We start from the raw sequence: 22,464 nt of genomic DNA, 5'->3' as shown, positions 1-22,464 counted from the left end.
AGAGAATGCTTTGACTAGTTAAAAGATAAAAATTTTAACAGAAATATTTAAATAAAAAATCATTTGGGAGTCTGGAGAATACTCAGCCAGTATAGGTGCACAACCACAGGACTGGCTATCTGTGTATGCTCCCTGGATCTCTTCCTAGAGAATCCACACCTGAGAGTTGTCCTCTGACCTACACAAGCACCATGGCAGGAGCCGCCCCCCCCCCACACACACACAAACACACTCCAAAGGGGTCTGAACATATGGATTTTAATGACTTAACATGAAAGGCATATCTAAAACTAAGACAAGTTCAGAAAAAAACTGCCATAAGAGACAAAAATCAAAGCTGTTAAAATTTAAAGAATACTTCAGGCTAGTTTTGAATGTCCTAATTACTATTCTAATGCAACAACTCTCTTATTTGAAATGTAGTCCAATTATACTAAAGGGAAACATGAAATGTATAGTAAGAATAGTTAGGGAGGTGGAGTGAAGAGGAGAGGGCTTCTGCATCTTCAAGGTGAAGGCCAGTTTGTCCACTTTTTCCTGTTTTCATCTTAATTATTATAGGAATTAGTGCTTTGGAACTGGAGAGGTGGCTGAGCCATTAACGACTAGGCTCACAAACAAAAATGTAAGGAATTGGAGATGTGTACGGAGTTGGATCATTGTTAATTGCTCATGTTCATATTGAATAAGGGAGAGAAGAACACATGTCCTAGTTTATGTGGCAAAGTCTAACTTACACATCACCCCCAATATTAACAGTGCCTCCTTCCACTACTTAAAGATAGATTATCTCAGCTACAGATGAAAACTAAAAGTACCCAAGTACATAAGGCAGTACTAATTTTATATTTGTTTCAGAAGTATTTGTGTGTGTGTGTGTGTGTGTGTGTGTGTATGTGTTTATGACATGAAGTTGAGGGGAAGTATGCTTGGGGGAGTTCTCGAGGGGCTAGAGGGGGCTAGTAGAGTGTGTATATACTCAGCATATATGGTAAACATGTATGAAGAGAAGAAGAATCATTTGCTTGACTCTGGCACCCTCTGGTGATTAAAACACAAAACATCTTTATGCAAGCAAGTTTTCCCAAAAGCATTAGGACATTCACATTCTGACATTGCTTATTCCTAGAAAAGAAACCAATACAAACTATTAACATTCCAAATTGGACCATTTAACAATCCTCCCAAATCTCAGCTTTGAATTCCATGTCCTTAAACTTTGTCACTGGCTGAGTCACATGACCACTGCCATCTTTGTCACTCTCCAGCATGTCTTTTGTCTCAGTTCTCAGTAACTCACTACACAAATGATCTTCCTTACACTCCTCCCTGCTTCTGCAATGTTCTCCTTGGTAATGTCTTGGGGGATGACAGCCCCAATCTTGTTTCCCTTTCAAGTCACCATTAGTGACCCAATTCCAACAACCTTCAACACCACACAAGAACCTACACACCACTACCTCGTTGTGCTTCATCCTGTGCAGTCTTCTTTAGTTCCCATGCCTACTGAAAGTCCACAATCTTTTGTTATAGTCATATCCCTAAGAGCACCTAAATTCCTTCTTTGACCTAGGCAGACTCTAGACAAAACCTACTAACTCTAACTAACTTCTCTATCCTTTTTCATCCTGCAGCTGAATGAAACCAAGAAAACATATAAGAATAATGACTCATCTGATTTTAAATTCAGGGTTAAGAATTCTAATGTCTCACTTGTATCCAGCTGATACCTTATGGAGGCTAACCCTAGCCTTTCTCAATCTCTGTCTCTGTCTCTGTCTCTGTCTCTGTGTGTGTGTGATAGAGAGTCTTAGAGAGAGTCTTGCTATGTGCCATCGTTTGTCCTTGTTTTTCTATCTCAATAGTCATCAGATTCATTCATTCATTTATACTCCAAATCACAACTCCGCCCCTCATGCACACATGTGTGTCATTCTCGAGTGATACTATCATTTCCTGCTTTACTGGGAAAACTGAAGCAAAAGGGACCTTTGAGATTACTGGCAGTGCCCACCTACCTTATTCTAATGAGGAGCAGTCTACCTTTCTATGTAAAGGCCAGGGCAGCTGCTTTGCATCTAATATCATCTCTTTCCTTGCTCAGTGACAGCCCTTTCCTCTTTCTCTTCTGCATCATCTTATAAATATTCAGTCTTCTAGGTCACTTGGCACATCATACACGTGCAGGTATTTATTTAAGCCATTTTCAGTCTTTCTCTTAATCCCACATTTCCTTCCAACTGTTTTATTGCTCTGCTCCCTTTTAAAAGAACACTCTTCAAAAATTCCCCACAAATTCCATCAGCTCTCGAGTCTTGTCCTTGTCCTCTTTCTACTCAAACAGAAAGACTAATAATACATTGCTGAATTAAATGTGAGATGGTTTTGTAGGCAGCAATAAAAATCTGTACCAACTGTCAGAGACAGTAACTTGGGCCTCCTCCAGGGGGAATGAGCTCATTCTAAGAACATGCTGCTGTAGGAGTCGTCAACTTACATCGCTGAGGAAGAGCTGAGAATGTGTGGCTCTTGGGGGTTATAGTCATCAAAGCTAAGTGTGGCATCCTGTATCTACAATCCCACCACTAAGGAGGCTTAGTCAGGTGAACAGCAAACAGCAAGTGTAAGGCTACCCTTGGAATCCAATCACCCAAACGAATCACAATTAAACCAAAGCCATTGATGAGGGCACTTTCCCCAAGGTTCATGATTTGGACTACAGCATGTTGGTGGAATAATGAAAGTGGTTGTAACAGTTTGAGAAGAATAGCTAATAAAAGTCTCAACTCTGCAATTGGAAAATCAGAAAATCTCTAACATAGTTTAAACAAAAGATAGCCACATCTACAGAAATAATGGGTCCCTTATATTCGGTCTGGGAGTGGGGCGTGTCCATCTTCAACTTGCCTCTCTAGGATGATAGATACTGCCATCACCTCATTACAAATTCACTGATGAGAGCCAGCTGGTAGCGTAGAAGGTAAAGACACTTGCTGCTAAGCACAATGAGCAAAGTTCAATCACTAGGACCCATATGGTAAGGAGAGAATCAACACCTACAAGTTGTTCTCTGACCTCTACACATACTCTGTGGTATCATCGCATGCCCACCTAACCAAATAAGCATTTTAAAATGAATTAATTGGAACTATGGAATTGGCTCAGCTGTTAATAGTGCTTGCTGTATAATCGTGAAAATCAGAGTTTGAATTACACCATCTATGTAACAAGTCGGACGTCTCATGCATGACTATAACCCCCACTCTGAGAGGGACCAGAGTCTCAAGAGGATAACTGGGGTTAGCTGGCTTCCCATCCTACCAAGAAAATGAGTTTCTCATTCAGGGAGAGACTCTGACTCAAAGAAGTAAGCACAGGGCCTATTGGCCTCTTCTGGCCTCCATGTACATAGATAAATGTGTATACCTACAATAAGTAGGCATGCACTTGCACAGACACTTACACCAATACATACATACATACATACATACATACATATATATTTATTTATTTATTTATTTATTTTGAAATCGCTTGTTAGCTATGGCTCACATCTAATAAATGCTTTGGTGAACCAGACACAAACAAGACATAATAATAAACAAAGGACTTAAATCTGAAGAGTCTGTAGTTCAGACAGAATGGTAGGTGTGACTGATCTGGAAATGGATACCCTAACTTCAGGGATTCAACAGTGAGCTCAAGGCCAGCAGGTACAGCTTCACTGTTAGAAAGAATGTGGTACAACTTCCAGGGTAAGGTAGAGGGATGAGAGGGAACCAGACTTCTCTGACCTGCTGTGCTCTGCAAGAGCACAGCAATCGTGAGACTGAGATTCTCAAGACATATACAGGGAGAAAGACATCTCCTCCTGGGAGGCAGAAACTTAGGGGACCAAAGCAGGCCTAATACTCAGCCCGAAGTCAGTGCAGAGACTGGGAGTCCTCTTAGGAGCATATATTGGAAGTTTTTCTTTTTCTGTATTGATTCCTTTTATTTTTCAATTTTGAACACACACACACAAAATATACTTTTATTATATTTCTCCTTGTTATCCTCTTTCCCCTTCCCACCCTCTACCAAATTCTTTAATTCTTTCTTCCTTCTCCTGGCTATTTTCATCTCTGTCTCTGTCTGTCTGTCTGTCTGTCTGTCTGTCTGTCTGTCTCTGTCTGTGTGTGTGTGTGTGTGTGTATGTGTGTATGTGTGTGTGTGTGTGTGTGTGTGATGTGTATGTGTCCCACTATGTTTAATTAGGATTACTTGCATGAGCATGAGAATGGTGGGGGATTATTAACAGATACAAGTGGAACCTGAGTCTTAAATTAAAATTATTACACAGGAGATACTTGTATTTAAAAGGTGTGCTTTATTTAACAATCTTACATAAGATGCACAATTGATCCTGGTTGAGAACTACTGATAGAAATAAGTATTTATTAATAGTTACATGTGATGAACCTCAGCAAATGACAATTCACAGGGTAGACTCGCTCCACAGCAGGGTGTATAGGTCAGTAGGAACTCACATCCCTACAACCCTGGTTCAAGTGCCAGCATCATCACCCCTCACAAAGCCATACAGAAAATACTGATTTAAAAGACCACTCACCAGGATTCTGATTAATAGGATTATACTAATGTCTGTGAATTTGGATTTGCAATTATAATCACCATGTCAATTAATGCTGGTCTAGAAATATACTTTGGATAGTGCTGCTCCAAAGAGATCCTCTCAGGGAGCCTCTTGGGGAAGGAAATAATCCTCTAAAGTGTCCACTTAACCAGAAACTATTCAAAGCCTGAGCTTTGCAGATGCGCATGCAGGTGGGCGGCCTTGCAGAGTGGCAGTTGTGATGGAGGCGAGCACTAAGTGGGGTTCTCCTCAACATGCCCTTCCACGCCTGAGAACACAGACACAACACAAGTATGAATCCCAAATCCAAAATTCCAAAAACTTAAGTACTCCAGAGTCTGAAATTTTTTGAGTAACAAAATCTTGAAAATTGCACAAGTGGCCTTCTGTGACACTTCACAGTAAAAATTCGGACTGTACTGCAAAGTGTGTGTGAACAAGGAAACGTGAACACATGTTGCCCTTAGACTTGGGTCTGATCCTCAGAGTTTAAGGAATACATGAACACATTCCAAAATCTGAATCATTTATGGCCCCAAGTATTTTGGATAAAGAGATACTCAGCCTGTACTATGTCCCTAAGAGAAGTGCAGAGATTAATACCAAAAGTAGAGAAAATGACCAAAACCTCCCCCTAATTCTTGTTTAACTCGTCTCCTTACAGGAAACAAAACAAAAAGAAAAAAAGAAAAAACGATTACTAGATAATTATAGCCTCAATCATATTGACATGCCAGTCTCTAAGGCAGCAGAAGACTAAGATTTTTAATATAGACAACATGGCATCTAATACCTAGTATACAGCCATTAACCTAACAAATGTTTCCTAATTGAAAATCTGACAACGGACACAGAACATAAGGATATTTGTGTGTCCACCAAAGCACACCATGATTATGGAGGTTTTAAAATATCAGATGGCTAAGGTAACGTGAATTCCTGTGAATTCCCGTAACACTTTTCTCCAGGATTTCTGAGTTGATCAACGATTCCACGTCACAAACTGGCTGTGGCAGTGTACAAGAATAATACAGTTGCACTTAAAACCTGGTTTTCTCTTTTCTTGGGGTGCTCTGCCTATCATTCTTGCAGTGTCCTAAGTTTACTAAGCCACTGTTGTGATACAATTACCCAGGATGACCAGGTGTCCATTTAGTTTTAGTAAATGTGTATACTTTTCCAATCCAAAGAAAACCAACTCTTAATCCTTCCAAGGATAATCACATACTCATGGTAAAAGTTTAATTGTCTTGCCTGCAGAACTTCTACCAGCATTATTTTCATGAAGTTAAAGAATACTTTATCTATCATCATGATGCACATTATTTCGTTGCCTTGTAACGGAGGCAAGGCTATTGTCAGGTGTTTGACATAACATTGCTTCTTGCCAGAGGCATATGTATGTGGTATATGAGGCTTGGAAATACCCACCTGTTCCCACAGTTCACTACATACCCCCATCATGATGAAAGAGCTGATTTCACAGGACAGTGAATGGGCCTGTGGAGGGTGCCGTTAAACTGCAGTGTGCACTGTTGCCATAAGCCAGCAGTAACTAATGAACACCAATGCTTGGGTGTGGGAACTGTAAAGTGATTACCCCATCTACACCTGTCTTCTGCTGCACCCATGCCTTCCTCCACTCCGTCTGCCTTTCTCTGTCTCTTCAGACTGCCTTCATATAGCTGTCCTTAACCCTTTGTTGTAAACCTCCTTTTGCCTTCCTGAATACCTTTTATACACTGCTTCATACATTTGTTTCCCTCTTCTTTATTATTTATCTATGAGGTAAGTTTCAAACAGCAGGAATTTCTAGTTCAGTCTTCTATCACCAGTGCCACAGAGAGTGCCAGACTCAAAGCCCGACTGACCTGAAGAGTAAAAAGCACCTCTTGCCTATGTTGTGGATGCTTGGCGAACTTCTGCTGAAAAAGATCTGACAGTAGGTATTTCAGGCTTCTGAGCGTGTTCCCACCACTCCTTTCTGGCATTGTGGCACAAAAGCAGCACGGGCTGGTCAGTAAATGTGTGATTTGTGGAGAAGAAGGAAAGGGCTTTGCTCAAAGATACAGTAACAGGGGACACCAACATCCTAACCTGACAAGCCTGGCTTACAGCCAGGAACTCTTTCAGAGAACCTTCTAAACTTAAAGACAGCACATCAGAATAGAAACACAACCAGGGCACGGATATTGCTTGATTGTGTTTTCTTCAGCGCTTTACATTAATCATGCGATCAAATCCGGTCCTGTCTGTACCCTCCAGCCCATTCTTAAAAAGCAAAATCTTTAGAGAGCTAAGTAAGCTACTGAAGGCTGGAATACAAACCACTGCAAGTCAATGCAGCGGTCCCCTGGAGGTTGTTAAGAGGCAGAATCTAAGGGCTGGGAAAACAGCTTAGAGGTAGGATACTGGCTGGACTAGCACACATGAATTTGATTTCAATCCCTAGGTAAAATTTAAAAATTCTTAGGCAAATGCAGTGGTGCATGCCTTTAATCCTAGCATCAGGAAGTGGGGACAGGCAGATCAAGTTTGAGGTCAGCCTGGTCTTAGATAGCCAGGTGGAGGCCAAACAGGGCTACATAGTGAGTCCATGTCTTTAAAACAAAATAACTAAAAAACGAATAGAATCTCAGGCTCACAGCAGGGTTGTTTTTAATTTCCAGTCCCCTGTAGCAGTGTGAATGAACCCAGGGCCTTAAATACGCTAGGCGCTAGGCAAGTGCCCACCTACTGAGCTATATCTCCAGTTCTTGTTTTTATTTCTTTAATTAATTAAAGTCATTCTTTGCTGATTACATGCATGCGTGCAACACATTCTGATTACTCTTAAACCCCCGTGCTCTCATCCTATATTTTAATAAGATCCTCAGGTGACTCATACACATAGTAAAGTGTAAACAGTCTAGATCTAATCACACATTTGTCAATGCACAAGTAAAAAAAAATCGTTTCTATTTAGCATAAAGATATAAAAACAAGACAGGTTTGGGAGAAGAGCTCAGAGATAGGTCATTTGCGTGCCATGCATAAGGTCCTAAGATTGATCTCTGACAGTAGAAAACAAGAATGACAACTTACCTCAGCTATGAGGTGTTAAAAGGAGAACAGCCCGGGCCTCAGTGAGATCCAGCAGTGTTGCACACGGGAGACAGACCTCAGCTAGGATCTAAGCCTGCCGCAGAAGCCACACTTAAGAGTATGTACACTCTTGCTTGCAGGGGAGTTGAGAAAAAGCAGGGAGGGAGGAGGAAAGATTTATCAATCCCCAAAGTTGAAAAGTTTTGCCTCAAAAGACAGGCAAAGTCAAGACTTTCCAAAAATCTAGCTTCCAGGAAATTAATGAATATCCTCAATTAATTCCAGGATGAAAGTAATGAATATCTGTTAGCTGGTTATCCTGAGTCAAGAAAGAAATGTGGGTTCAAACTGAAGACGGCCTACGCCCTCTTATCAGCTTTGAAGTTTTTTCTGGAGCTGCTGGCTAGGAGACTGGAAACGAGGAAATCTAGACAGAGACATCTTTTTATAACTTGTGCTCTGGGCAGCAGCGTCTCCAGCCTCAACAGCAGCGGGATTTCAGAGCTGAGAGAGTAAGCCTCCCCTGTCCCCGCCCTATCCTCGCGGAAACTTCCTGTCTTTTAGACCTATGGAAAGGGGGTTCTCCTTTCGCGGGCTCTGCCTTTTACAAAAAAAAAAAAAAGATACATTTGAAAAAGAAGCAAACGAAGCCAAGGCAAAACCAGAGTTAGGTTTCACTGCAAGGCCCACTGGAGGTTTGAAGAGGAAAGGCAGGCTGTACTTGGAGTGTGCGATGCCACACTGTCCTTTCCTAAACAAAAGCTGTGAACAGCTGGTCAGACTGTGATGACAGAATGCTGAAATGTCTGAAGTTACATACCTCAGACGGTGGAGGAAGGAAAGAGATGGCGGTTTCTTTTATATTCATAGAATAAACAGAATGTTTTATAGGAGCGGTACAGAAAGCTAAAGGTCATTTAATACAACACGACGCTGCTTAATCTAGCCTCGCATTGTTACCACAGTTAGGGCCACCCATTCTTAGGAGTCTATTAAAAGACCTAACGTTAAAAAAAAAAAAAGGAAGGAAAATCAATCATACCATGGACTCACACAGACACACACACACACACACACACACACACACACACACACACACCACTCCCTCCCCACCCCCAACCCCGCCTCGCCCTCATCAAGTTTCAGTGTTCTAATGGTCTGGCCAATCACCGCTGTCGGAGCCCAAGCTTTCCAGCGGGTCAAATGAGAAGTAAATCTGGCTCGTAAAGATAGTTCTTGGTTAAACTCAATTGTCTTCCTGGCTTCCTCTCAGCCTTTTCTTTCTCCCAGCATGAGCGATTCTTGGGTAAATTGTAATTTCTTTGGGTCTATTGTTTCAATAGTCTCACTGCCAAAAGGATGGGCAGAAGTATCTTTAGAGTATTCCCTTCCTGCCAGGCATTCCTGGTTACAGCATCAAAACTAAACATAATCCAAAGCAAAGGAAAAAAAAATGTTCAATACAGTTAAAAAGCCTTAACCAAGTCTTTGTGGTTAGTTCAAACCCCCACGGCCTCTGTACCCTTCTCCCCCCAAGTCCACAAACTGCTAGGTTTTGGATGTGAAGTTGGTGATTCCAGGGGACACTGAGATAGATTACTGGGGACTAAGGAGTTTATTATAAGAGTTATTCATGCTGTGAACACACAGACAGGAGCAGCAGAATGGCAGAGACTCTCAGAAGAGTTTGGGTCCCAGGCACCAGAGACCTCATGGAAAAGTTTCTACAGAGAATCAGAGCCTTCCTGGCAGAAGAGGGAGCCTCTTCTCATACATTTTTAGGAAGGGGGTTCACAGCAAGAGTCTACATACAGTAAGGCCCCTCAGATTCCTAGGCATGAGGCAGAGAATGGGGTGGGGAACAAACTTTGACAAGTCTTTGGTGTAGTTGCACTTCCCAGGTGAGCCTGTTAACAAGTGACACACAAAGTACCAGTAGCATGCCTGTCAGTATCTGTGAAAGGCATCCCGAGAGACTGGGCTATAACTGCACATCCTTACACAAACCACTGTAGGTTGTTAAGTTAGCTGAAGGAAACGTACTCGCTGGGCATCACACCGTGTCACTTCTGCATGTAGACAATGTTAGCTTTATAACTATAAGCTAACTGAGCTGTGCTTACATGCAGAAGCTTCCTCCTTACAGCCACAACTGATGTAAGAAACTGAGAGCCTTTCTGTGACTCTCTAATCCCTTAGCAGACTTCCCAGATGCCCAGTTTTCAGGAGAATGGCAAACCCGAGTGAGTTTACAGACTTCAGGTTACCAGACCCCCAGGACATCAGAGGGCTACGGGTATAATTGGATACACCTCAACTAAATGTACTTCTGCTCTCCAGCATTCTCAGAGTCACACAATCCTTCTCCAGAATGCAGGCTGAGGATGACTCATTAAGCATATGACATGAGACCTTCCCCTTCCACTGAGTCCCATAAGAAGGGACTCCTGATCTGTTTCATGGTCCTGAACTCTCATAAAACCCACCCCTGCTGTGTGTGTGTCTTCCTAGGACATCAGGGCCAGAGCCTTGCTATGAACTCCTGCCCTGCTGCTGTTATGTCTGCCAAACCCATGGAATTATTAACTCTTAGAATAAGTCTCTTATCCAAAGGACAGCCTTCTTCAGTGCCCCGCCCCAAACCCCAAACCTTTCAGACAAGTCTAATATAAATCAAGCATTCTATATAAGAAGAAACAAGAGAGACCGTGCCTCAAGCAATGTTAAAGAAGACCTCCTAAATGTTATGTTTTGACCTCAACCCATGGATGGTGCAAAAATGGATATGTGCAAATACACTCACAACACACACATACACACACACACACATACCTGTGGTACCTTTACCAAGGTACATGCTAGATGACCAGAGTTCAATACCTGGAACCCGAATGGTGGAAAAAGAACTGTCTCCCACAATTTTTCCTCTGACTCCACTCATGCATTATAACATGTGCATGCCAAAACATACACACAAAATAAATAAATAAAATGTAATTTTTTAGAAAAAGAAAAGAGAAAAGGAAGGAAGGAAAGAAGGAAGGAAGGAAGGAAGGAAGGAAGACAGGAAGAAAGGAAGAAAGGAAGAAAAAGCGAGCTTTTTGTCTGGGAGCACACAGCAATGTAGCAATCCTGGTAGAAGCAAAGATCTTCTACAGAGAAACACGTGTCCTAGTCTAGAGCTATATCAGACTATTGAAGAAATGGTTATCAAGGAAATGGAATTTCCCCAGGATCTCATGTTGAGGTAGGAAAAGGTGGAAGCTTGCTGCTGATACAGAAAATTGGATAGATAGACTTTGAGTTTAATAGAAGCATTATCTTTCCTCAGATGGACTTTAATTCAGGATTTAAAGTACCACACACCCATGGTCACATAAAACTTCCACTGAGTTAGTGGCCTCTGGGTTTCTATCTCTCCAATTCACAAAATGAAATTCACAGATAATGAGAAAATGGCAAAACAAAACCACCACAGCTCTCATCTTAAAGGAAAGAAGAGAATAGTTTATTCTAAAGCCATTTCAAGTGATCATGGTCCAGGAACACAGATTACAGTTACCTCAGATTCTACATCCCAACGTGGAAGCAATTTCATAGTTTTACAGAACAAAGAAAGTCAAAACCAAGGCCAATTTAGAATACATTTAGAGAGGAGGTTACAGAAAGGCAGGGAAGTTTCTACAAGCCTAAGATGCTATGGATGACATCTGTAGCTTTTGAGTTGGTAGATGCTAGGAGTCTGTTAAGTTAATAAATTTCAAAAGGGTTTTTTTTTTTTAATCTCTTAGTTGCAGAATGTTAGTTCTGACACAGAGATGGGTATGTATGTACGGGCCAGTAAGAAACAAAATCCTGGATCATATCAAACCATTCGCTCAGGATCCACATCTGAATTATTTTTTATACTCTCTATACCTGACATAACATGTGAACTAAGATGACTATACCTAAATTAAATATTCAAGAGCACAGTTTGGCCTTGACAGCAACAAAGGAAACATGTCTCAAAGCTTTATAACCAGATTGACTTTATATTTATTCTGTATTTATAGTTATTTGTAATATATGAACTTACCTATTTAAATAGTTAGAAAAGAGCTTTGGGAGAAGTCAGTGTAACATTATTCTTCCCCCTTTCTTATTTTAATCTTAGATAATTTTATTATTGGACAATTTAGATACTAATTAAATCAAGAAACATCAGTACTTAAGTTATGAAACATTGTGAATATTGCTATTAGACTTTTAGACTGATGTCTTCTGTATAATTTTGACAATAAAAACTAACTTGAGACATATAAAACTAAAATTTAATTATAGATTTTAAATGTTCATTTAGTAAAACGATAAAATAAAAGTTTTAAAAGTTTCTTTGTTTTTAGTTAATATTGCTACGAACAAATTAAACTTAAGAAAATATGGATGTAAAAACTTAAGCATTAACTTTCTCTTAGGGTTTTGGATTAATTAAATTTTACAACCTCTATGTTATTTTTAACTTAGTTACAAACATAACCACTTTTTAAATAATCTTTTTGCAATATACTTCAATCTTAACATTATTATTGTTATTACAAAATTTAGAAAACAATTTTTAGTGAGCTAATTAAAAATGGAAGACCAAGAGGCTTTATCTAAAATACATAAAACATCGTGTTTTACGGCTGGAGAGGCGGCTCAGCAGTTAAGAGCACTGGCTGCTCTTCCAGAGGTCTTGAGTTCAATTCCCAGCAACCACATGGTGGTTCACAACCATCTGTAATGGGGTCTGATGCCCTCTTCTGGTGTGTCTGAAGACAGCTACAGTATATGCATATAAATAAAATAAATCTTTAAAAAAAATATGGTGTTTTAGATATCTAACAGTTACAAGTACTGATTAAAATATATTAGCAGTTTTGTAACCAAATTTAAATTAAATATGTGTTAAAATTTAAGCCATTCTACCAGGTCATATGACATGGAGTTTTGTTGTTGTTGGGAACAGCATTCACTTTTTATTGTACTTAAGAGGAAACAAGGTAGGATAAGACACCCAGATCAGAGTAGAGTTTGCATTTTGACTCAATTATTTATTTTAAGCTAATAACAAGGATAAGTACTTTTTCAAATATATCATTATGCTGCAATATATTAATTATCTGTAAACTCTAAAATATCTGTACAAGCTTTAAAGTAGGTTTTTAAATGATAATTTAAAAAATTATTTAGAGTTATCTCTTACATAGTTCTGGCTATAATACAGATCTTGAAAAATTCATTTATTTGTTTGATTTTAAAGAGGCAGCAGTAGTAAAAAGAAATCTGTAAACACCCTTAAAATGTTCATATTCATATGTATGTTCACATGTATGTGAAACACACACAAAAGCAAAGACACAAATTATCTTTCTAGTCTTTGGAGTAGAGTTTAGTATTTCAAGGGAGTACAATTATTCACAGAAAGATCATATCCTGAATCAGGAGTGACTATCTCTTAAAGTTAGTATATGTCTTCAAGCAATACGGGCCAGAACTGGGATAAGGATCCAAGAGATAGCATCTAGACCAGTACTGTGTGAATATGTATATCTTATCTCTAAAAGCAGGTTAAAAAATGTTTTAATTTAAAAACTTGCATTAATTGTTCCCTTTTAAGAAGTATTCCTTTTAAGATGAGTACTCTGGTTTCTATGTCAATATGTATTACGAAAACAACAATATACATAATCACATGTATACTGGTTTTTTGTTGTTGTTTTGTTTTGTTTTTTTCGAGGCAGGGTTTCTCTGTGTAGTCCTGGCTGTCCTGGAACTCTGTAGACCAGGCTGGCCTCGAACTCAGAAATCCGCCTGCCTCTGCCTCCCAAGTGCTGGGATTAAAGGCGTGCGCCACCACCGCCCGCTCATGTATACTGTTTATCATATATACATTATCATACATAATACATTTAATAGCTGGATGGCCAGTGGTAGTGCACAGCTTTAATTCCAGGACTCAGGAGGCAGAGACAGGTGATCTCTGTGAGTTTTGGACCAGTGTGGTCCACACAGAGAAACTGTCTCAAAAAATCAAAACCAAACACCAACAATCAAGATTTAAATATCATTATTTGTTTGGATTACATTTCCTATAATCCTCATTGTGGAAAAAGAAACAAAATAGAGATTTCAGTAACATGCAAACCTACTAATTTATATATGGTCCAGGATAAAACCAACCAAACAAAAATAGATACATACACGTAACAGTTTTATATTAATATTTTGGCCTACTCGTGTATTCTTTTTACATTAAATGTAGAAAAGTGACCTAGAATGTTAAAGAAATGAGACAACCAGTCACTGGGTAACCACCAAAACAATTTATGAATGATGCAAAACTGCTATAATGTCCTGAAGGCCAGAGAGTTGAGTCAAAAGCATAGACCGATGGGAGCCAGAGTCCTCTGGCTCAGTGCTCTAACAGCCATTCAATAAGCTTAGACTTAAAAAAACAAGAATATTTTGAAGAAATAATATGAATTTTATGTTATTCTTTATATATATATGAGATGAAATCTATATAGTATGTATATTTAGATTCTGTTTTGGAAGGAAATCCTGATCAAATTTATGTATATGACATTAACTTTTATAGCTTAATGAAACCTTGACTCCAAAAAATGTTACCTTTTTAAACAATAAGCATTTTAAGGTTTATGAAACATTTAACACTTCTAAATTTATTATTATTGTTTTTAAGAACTATTTATTATTTGTGAGTTTCACATCATGCACCCCGAATCCCACTCATCTCCCCTTCCCTTCATATTTGCCCTCTGCCCTTGCAACCTCCCCTGTGAAATAAAGTAAAATAATAAAATAATACAAAATATAGCATAGAAAACATCTTATTGTGTAAGCTATAGCTTTGGATCTATAGGACAGGCCCTTTCACACTCTCCAGCAGGTCATAGATGAGGTAGATGTTGGGGTGGCCCAACTCAAAGCCCTGGATCCAGACCTGAGTGGCAGTGAGTTAGTCAGCCGGCTAGCTCTCCTGCACCCACAGCACCAGGGTGAGCTCTCCAGCCCTGCCCCCACCCCCTCGGCTAGCTCAGCCAGTGTTGTAGCTGGCAAGGGGCAGAATCAGCTCTCCTGCTCTCTGTTGAGATTTGGTCTGTTGCTACATTTAGTGCTAAATTCTCTACCTGAAGGTCTAAGCCTTGTGCAAACCTTGTTCCTTAATTTAAAACTATTCGTTAAGTAAAAATGGCTACAATCAATAACTGGAGGGATTAGAGGTAAGTAGGTTTTGAGTTACCTGATTGGGGATGGAGACGAGACTAGAGAGGAGAACAAGGAGAAGAGACCATGACCATGTGCCCAGGAGAAACAACAGGTGTTTGGGGACCCCCCCTTCCCCCCCCCCCTCCGGCTAGGGAGGTAGCCTGGCCAGTTAGAAAAGTAGGTTAGGGGTTATCCCCTAGTAATTGTCAAAACCAAATAAAGTAACCACAGTCTGAGTCTCATTCTTTGTAAGCTACTCAAGCATAAGTTTAAATTGGTTTAACTACAGCATTCATGTCCCCGAGCAGGTTCATCTGCCGCACTGCCACAAGTCTCAGAACAAACTGTGCTGCCCAGGTGAGATACAGGGTCTGCTCTCACAAGGGCTGCAGCCAGTAAGGGACAGGGCCAGTTCTCCTGCTCTCATGACCCTCGGGCCACCTCTTTCCATTTCTGCAGGTAGTGAGGGTCAAAGGGGAATGAGGGCATCTCTCCAGCACCCATGCCACCTTACAGCAGAGCTCTCCCACACTCACGCCCTCGGTGGTGTTGGCTCACCCACATCCTGCCACCAGGGCTGGCTCTACTGTGCAGGTGATGAGCAGAGCCTGCTCTCCAGAGTGCTGCCACAGATGGGAAGTGGGGCCAGTGAGAGGTGGGGTCAGCTCTGAAGACCCTTAGACATCACTGTAGCCCCAGGCAGCAGCACAGACCAGGGACATCCACATGGCCTTTAGTAGTAATATGAATCACGAATATCGATATAGACTCCTGCTGCTCCATGGCCATGGACGCAGACGTGGCCCTCAGCAGCAGCATGGGATTTCACATGGCCTCAGGTGGCAGGCCAGGCTACTCACAACAGGGTGTTCCTTTCCACCCCCGTGTCTCCAGTTCCACCTCTCTTCACAATGCTCAAAATGTTTGCTTCTCTTTCTCTCCCATTTCTCCACTCCATACTTGTACATTGTAGTAGTGGCTTCCGCTGAAGGAGGGTCAAGAGGCTGGAGGGTCTCTATGTGTCTACAGCTAGCCAATGCTGTGTGGCAGTGGGCTGGCTTCTGGGTGCCTCTGTTCATCTCTGCCACTGAATATCATGGAAGTGGACAGGACGCCGGGTATCCCCAGCCCATAAAGCATGATGTGGCATGGTAGCAGGCAGGTCCCCAAATATATTATTTTGATGGGTTTAAAGATGTTTAAAGTACCAAAATATATAAAGTAGTGATTATTAATAAGTGCTGGATATATTTAAATTTGTGAATATGCATGTGTATTTTGATTGGGCATGCAAAAAGTAATTTTATAACATTAGAAAAATAAATTTTAAAACGGGAGAACTGAAATGGCCACAGTTTGTAAAAAGAAAATCTTTTTAACACTAACACACATGAAAACAACCAAAAACACTTGTCATGGACACACATGACACAATGATGTGAAGTTAGGTACACCTAGTTAAGAACAAAGTAGAAAGTTTATCTGTTTCTTTGAGATGTGAGAATGGCTTAGTAACAGAAGATCTGTGTCATACAGACTAAAGGTAGTTTTTCTCTCCCTCTCCCTCTCCCTCTCCCCCTCTCCCCTCTCCCTCTCCCCCTCTTCCTCTCCCCCCTCCCCTCTGCCCCTCTTCCCCTCCCCCTCCCTCGCCCTCTTTCTCTCTCCCTCTCCCCCTCCCCCTGTCCCCCTAACCCCTGTCCCCCTCCCCTATCCCCTCCCCTCTCCCCCTCTTTCCCTCCCATCTCCCCCTCTCTGTCTCCCCCTCCCCTCTCCCCCTCTCCCTCTTTCTCCCCTCTCTCTTCCCCTCTCTCCCCTTTCTCTCTCACTCTCTCTCTCCCTTTCTCTCTCCTTCTCTCTCTCCCCCTCTCCCTCTCCCCCTCCCTCTCCCTCACTCTCTCTCCCTATCTCTCTCCCCCTCTTCCCCTCCCCTTCCCTCTTTCCCTTTCTCCCTCTCCCCCTCTTTCTCTCTCCCTTCCTCTCCCTTTCTCCCTCTCTCCCTCTTTCTCTCTCCCTTCCTCTCCCTCTCTCCCTCTCTTCCTCTCTCCCTCTCTTCCTCTCTCCCTTTCCCCCTCACCCTCTCCCTCTCCTCCCTCTTCCTCACCCTTTTCCCCTCCCCTTTCTTCCCCCTCCCTCTCCCTCTTTCTCCCCTTCTTTCTTTCCCTTTTTCCTCTTCATTCCCTCTCCCCATTTGGTGTGTATGTATACCTCTGTGTGTGTGTGTGTGTGTGTGTGTGTGTGTGTGTATGTGTGTGTGTGTGTGTGTGTGTGCGCCTGTATGTGTACATGAGTGTGTGTGTGCATTCATGTGCTTATGTGTATATGGCATAAGATACAGAGGTGTTATCCAACTTGTGTGATTGGACAAGAGAGTGCAGAGAGAGGTTCCTCCATCGTGTATTCTTGGTGAGGCCATTCTAGGTTTCTTATCTCTTTGATGGAAAATCCCATAGAAAACTATCCAGTCCATTCAAGGAACTAAAGGTCAGGATATGTCAGCTAACTTAGCCTTGGAACCTCCTCCAGCTAACTGTTCACATGAGCTGCCTGTTTGTGACCAACCCCACTCCTGCTGGCTAATGCTTATCGTAGCTTCTGTTAAAACTGCTCACTTCAAACAACTTACTCTGAAAAGCCCACCCTGCAGGTCCTGAGCAAGATTCCTAGACAGGTCTCTGCCATTAAAAACCAGCTAGATCCCCAAAGACTTGGGTATGGTCCCAGACAGCTAGAATAGAAATAGAAAGTCAACTGGCTATACACTGTGTCTGAATGGTCATCTTTGATGAGCTTCTGGTGACACTTGGAGATTGCAACTGGTCACCCAAGTCAGAGGTAGATCTAGCCACTTTTTCTCAAAAAGCCAATAAAAAGAGCCAAAATAAAAAAGTGGAAAGCAGAAAAGGGAGATTTGCTCAATGGAGTCACAGCGGGAAGAAGGACAAAGAAATATAACAGACCCCTCACGTCCATTTTTAGGGTCCTGAAGTAGGCATACAATTTAAATAGATAGCTAAGGATTTCCACACCTAAGCAGTCCCGGTCACATCCATTTTAGATTCTTCCTTCTCTGGGTTTTAGTCTCATCCTACAAAGTGGCCTGATGAGATATTAGAATTGTGTTAAGTCTCTTTCTGGGAAACAAGCTCACTGTCTGGCTGCTACTGTCTCCTTCCCTGAAGATGAGAGTCACAGGAGACTCCCTTATCCCTATCCAGTTTGTATTCTTTCAACAGTCTAATTATCAGACTGACAGTCTCTTTAGAATGTCCTTGTATCTGCCACATAAGTTGCGTGGAAGAATCAGGTTTTAAAAGAAGGAAAGAAAGAAAGAAAGGAAGAAAGAAAGAAAGAAAGAAAGAGAGAAAGAGAGAAAGAGAGAGAAAGAGAGAAAGAGAGAATGAGAGAATGAGAGAAAGAGAGAAAGAGAGAAAGAGAGAAAGAGAGAGAAAGAGAGAGAGAAAGAGAGAAAGAGAGAATGAGAGAAAGAGAGAGAGAGAGAAAGAGAGAAAGAGAGAGAATGAGAATATATTATAAAATTTGTCTTTAGTTTTGGTATAAACCAAACATTTTAAAATAATTTTTTATTTTAGCATATAACTTAATCCACATGTAGTTTTTAAAGAGTTCCTTATTATTATGAATTAACAATTTTATTAGATTTTTATATTTCACTTTAGATTTTTTTCATTAATTAATGAAATGAATTACATCCCAATCATAGCTTTCTCTCCCTCTTCTCCTCCCAGGCCCTCTCTCTTACCTCCCTTCCTCCCAATACTCCCTCCCTTTCTCCTCCGTGAAGGGTGAAAGGGAGGCCTCCCCTGGATATCTATGGCCTTGGCAGATCATGGACTAGGTGTATCTTCTCCTATCGAGGCTGGGCAAGGCAGCCCACTGGGTTTCACATTTTAATTAAAGGATGTTTCCTATTTTATTTTTTAAAATTTTATTCCCTAGGACAGGGGCTCTCACCCTTCCTAATACTGTGACCCTTTAATACAGTTTCGTATGTTGTGGTGACCCCTAGCCATAAAATTATTTCATTGCTACTGCATAGCTGTAATTTTGCTTTTCTTATGAATCATAATGTAAATATTTGATATGCAGGATATCTGATATGGGACCCAAAGAGGTTGCAACCCCCAGGTTGAGAACCAATGCCCTGGGGCTTTGTTAAGCACACAAAATAAACCAGTTTGGAGGTAGCAAATGTTTAGGTTGTCTTTAAATCTCTCCATTTGTCCAAATACTTGCGAGTTAGTTGGTAATTATCATGCATAACCCACTGGAGTACCAGGCAGCTGTCTCAGCTCCAAACATACATTTGAAGAGGAGAGTCAGAAAACAAAGGCTAAAAGACAATAAATCAACGCATGTCAAAGACAAAGAAAACTAAGACAAACTTTTTAGAAACCAACATGCCCTCAAAGTTCAAAAAGCAAACAAAATCTGAAAAGCCAGATAAACAGCCAGAATCTAAAATGTCTTTAGAGATTCAAAAGCAAACAAGCAAACAGGTCAAATTAAATGTCTAGACCATATTTTCTAGAGCAAACATTTCAAAGCAAGCAAACAAACTAGATACATTAGATCAAATGCTTAGAAAGCAGATTTGTATCAAAAGGAAGTCCCAGTTAACCAGCTCAGAAAAAACAAACTGGACAACCAACCAAACCAAGGGATGCCTGGAGCCCCAGGAAGTACTCACCAACAATCCAATGGAGAAAGAAACATCATGCTGTCTGGACACCAAGAATGGGTCCTTGCTGGAACCTGGCTTCCATTCAGGTGATTCTTCCAATAGAAAGTGGATCATTCTCAGAACCCCAGATTGGGATCCTTAATTGTCAATGCAAAAACCACAGCTCTAATCTTAAAGGGAATAAGAGATAAGTTTATTCTGGAGCAGGTATGAGTGACCATTATTGGCTTACAGACAATTCCACTAGGCTCCTCCTGGGAGCCTAGCAACAGTGACCTAGCAACAGCTTACATCATTACTTGCTTCCAGATACAAGCCAGGTGCCTGAACTTATAAGAAGACTGCTTGCTACCCCATATCCTCTCCCCTTCTTCACTCTCTCTCTTTTTTTGTCCCCACACGTTCCCGGATGGCCTCTTCCTTCTCTCTCTTCCTCTTTTTCTGTCTTTCTCCCCTCCTTTTTCTGCCTCTACCCCCTTATAGCCCCCCTCAACAAATCTTCCTTATACTAGGCCTGTTGAATGGTATGATTCCTCAGGGGGATACCTTGTTATTTATTAGGTGTCCTGTTACTGCCACCATAATCCTACCGCATTATGAAACATAACAACTTTGGTGGTTTGAATATGCTTGGCCTAGGGAGTGGCACTATTAGGAGGTGTGGCCTTGTTGGAGGAAGTGTGTCACTGTGGGGGTGGACAATGAGACCCTCCTCCTAGCTGCCTGGGAGATAGTCTCTCCTGGATGCAGTCAGGTCAAGATGCAGCTCCTTCTCTGATATCATGTCTGCCTGGATGCTGTTATGCTACCTGCCATGATGATAATGGACTGAACCTCTGAATCTGTAAGCTACCCTCAATTAAATGTTTGTCTTTATAAGAGTGACTTTGATCATGGTGTCTCTTTACAGCAATGGAAACCCCAACTAACACAACACCCATAGATCAGAAACACAGATCTATGTTAATCAAGGCATGTTTCAAATACATAGTCTATAAGCCTTAGATGGTGTTTGGTGACACTCTTAGCTCTGGAGTTGGTAGATGCTAGTGGTTTGCTAAGTTAATAGACTCTAAAATGTTTTTATCTATCACAGGACAGTAATTTGGACATAGAAGTGGGCAAAGGGTGGTTGTTCTGGAAACTAGAACTATCTCAACATAAGGTAATTAGCCTCTGGGACTGTAACATTCCAATCTCTCCTCTGTACTAAAATTCTAGTCAGTGAGTCTCTGGAGACACAGCTGCTAAAGTTGTCATTCACAGGATGAAGCTTTTTGGCTCACCAGGGAAGATATATATGAGGAGTTGTCCACCCAGTTTCTTGAGCAACCTTGTATATGTGCAAACGTAGAAGATAATCTCAGGGTAAATCTGAGAAAGTTAATCCCAAATGTAGCACATGAAACTGATGCAAAACACATATATCCTACCTAGCATATCCAGGCAATTTTTCAGGAGAAAAGAAGAATAAAAGTGTGTGTTTTTAAGAAGGTGTATTGTTGTATAAGTCGGGGTTCCCTAGAGTAACAGAATTTATAGAAAGAACCTCTCTCATACATCTCATACACACACATTAGATTTATTAGAATGACTGACAGGCTGTGGTCCATCTAACCCAAAAATGGCTCTCTGTGTATGTCTAAGTACAGAAGGTCCAAGAATTCAGTAGCTGCTCAGTCCAAGAGACTAGATGTCTTAGCTGGTCCTCGGTATATACCATAATCCTGAAGAAGTAGACTCTAATGCCAGTGAATGAATAGATTTTCTAGGAAAGAAGGGAGGGAGGAAACAGGAACATTACACACACACACATACACATACACACACACACACACACACACACAGAGAGAGAGAGAGAGAGAGAGAGAGAGAGAGAGAGAGAGAGAGAGAGAGTGAGAGAGACCTCGTCCTTCTTCCAAGTTCTCTGTACAGGTTGTCAACAGAAAGTGAGGTCTAAATTTAAGGTGGGTCATCCCACCTTAAAGATCCAAACTAGAGGTTGATCTTCTCACTTCAAATGACCCAATTAAGAAAAGAAAAACCCTCACAATTGTGACTAGACATTTTTGAGTTTTAGTTAATTCCAGATGTAATCAGGGTGATGACCAAGAATAACCATCACAGGTGTCCAATAAGAAGGAAATGTTTAGAGATAAACCACAACCTGGTATTCTATCCAGTTTTATGTGTAATAATTACTAACTTGCAAGTATTTGGGAAAAACCAGGAGAAACATTTACTATCTCTAAACTGTCTTACTAATGCCTGCTTAACAAAGCCTTTTTATTTTTTCATAATATACTTAGTACCAAATTGACTTACAAGTAAGTGCTCATGGAAAGTAAAGTTGTTAACTTGACCCAGATTTATTTTGGCTCACAGTAAAACTAGAATTTATAGAAACAAAATAATGGTAAATGACAAGATATCTGTTTAATCAGTGTGACCCCATAGGTAAAATAGAGATGGCTAACGGCTCTAAGTCTTTGGGGGAACTATTAACTTGAGTTTTTAAGTTAACAATTTAAAACTGCTTTTAGGGACAAGATATCTCCCTGATCCTTATTCTAGTTCTGGCTCTACCACGTGGTGATGCTTGAGGACATAAATTAACTTTAAGAGATTAAAGTTAATCTGCTCCTGCTGCAGAATATGCTCTTCCTATGAAGAACTGTACTTCCTTGACATACTAAACTCTACTCCAAAGGTTAAGAAGACAGTTTATGTCTGTGTTTTTGTATAAGCTTCATGTATGTGTGGATGCGAATACAAACATTTAAATTAT

The 22,464-nt window shown here is 40.9% G+C and overlaps 1 protein-coding gene across 1 annotated transcript in view; it reads right to left on the bottom strand.

Annotated features, from left to right (window-relative positions):
- Abcg2 (ATP binding cassette subfamily G member 2 (JR blood group)) overlaps positions 1–7,957 on the bottom strand; it is a 101,194-nt gene extending 93,237 nt beyond the window's left edge. The window contains exon 1 of the mRNA XM_034501402.2: positions 7,721–7,957. The gene's annotated coding sequence lies outside the window, so the exon portion shown is untranslated. The remainder of the gene's footprint in view (positions 1–7,720) is intronic.
- Positions 7,958–22,464: the final 14,507 nt, after the last annotated feature.

The sequence above is a fragment of the Arvicanthis niloticus genome, chromosome 4 (genome assembly GCF_011762505.2).
Source record: "Arvicanthis niloticus isolate mArvNil1 chromosome 4, mArvNil1.pat.X, whole genome shotgun sequence".
Lineage (NCBI taxonomy): Eukaryota > Metazoa > Chordata > Mammalia > Rodentia > Muridae > Arvicanthis > Arvicanthis niloticus.
This window is presented reverse-complemented; position numbering and strand designations above follow the sequence as displayed.